The sequence below is a fragment of the Schistocerca cancellata genome, chromosome 4, assembly GCF_023864275.1.
Source record: "Schistocerca cancellata isolate TAMUIC-IGC-003103 chromosome 4, iqSchCanc2.1, whole genome shotgun sequence".
NCBI classification, from domain to species: Eukaryota; Metazoa; Arthropoda; class Insecta; order Orthoptera; family Acrididae; genus Schistocerca; species Schistocerca cancellata.
The window spans coordinates 667,994,739-667,995,406 of record NC_064629.1 but is presented as its reverse complement, the minus strand read 5'-3'; the positions used below and the strand labels follow the sequence as shown (position 1 = coordinate 667,995,406).

General features: G+C 50.0%; 1 non-coding gene across 1 annotated transcript; it reads left to right on the top strand.

Moving 5' to 3' along the window:
* The first annotated feature begins 367 nt into the window (after nucleotides 1–367).
* Nucleotides 368–442, top strand: Trnas-cga (transfer RNA serine (anticodon CGA)). The gene has a single exon. It is a non-coding gene; the product is annotated as a tRNA-Ser (tRNA).
* Nucleotides 443–668: the final 226 nt, after the last annotated feature.

Sequence of the window (668 nt, the reverse complement as noted above, 5' to 3'; positions counted from 1 at the left end):
TAAGGTTTGGAAGGTAAGAGACGAGGTACTGGCAGAAGTAAAACTGTGAGGACGGGGCGTGAGTCGTGCTTGGGTAGCTCAGTTGGTAGAGCACTTGCCTGCGAAAGGCAAAGGTCCCGATTTCGAGTCTCGGTCCGGCACACAGTTTTAATTTGCCAGGAAGTTTCATATCAGCGCACACTCCGCTGTAGAGTGAAAATTTCATTCTAGAAACATCCCCCAGGCTGTGGCTAAGCCATGTCTCCGCAATATCCTTTCTTTCAGGAGTGCTAGTTCTGCAAGTTTCGCAGGAGAGCTTCTGTAAGGTTTGGAAGGTAGGAGACGAGGTACTGGCAGAAGTAAAGCTGTGAGGACGGGGCGTGAGTCGTGCTTGGGTAGCTCAGTTGGTAGAGCACTTGCCCGCGAAAGGCAAAGGTCCCGAGTTCGAGTCTCGGTCCGGCATACAGTTTTAATCTGGCAGGAGGTTTCATATCAGCGCCCACTCCGCTGTAGAGTGAAAATTTCATTCTAAGTCCGAAGATCCTGGTGGCCAGGGAAGTTACTGCACGTATTGCAGAACACGTTGAGTTTCACGGGCAGTGTTTGGGCGAGAATTATCCTGTTGGAACAACACATCATCTTCCAGTTGCAAGAACGGCAAAAGAACGGGTCTAATAACTTTCTGCACA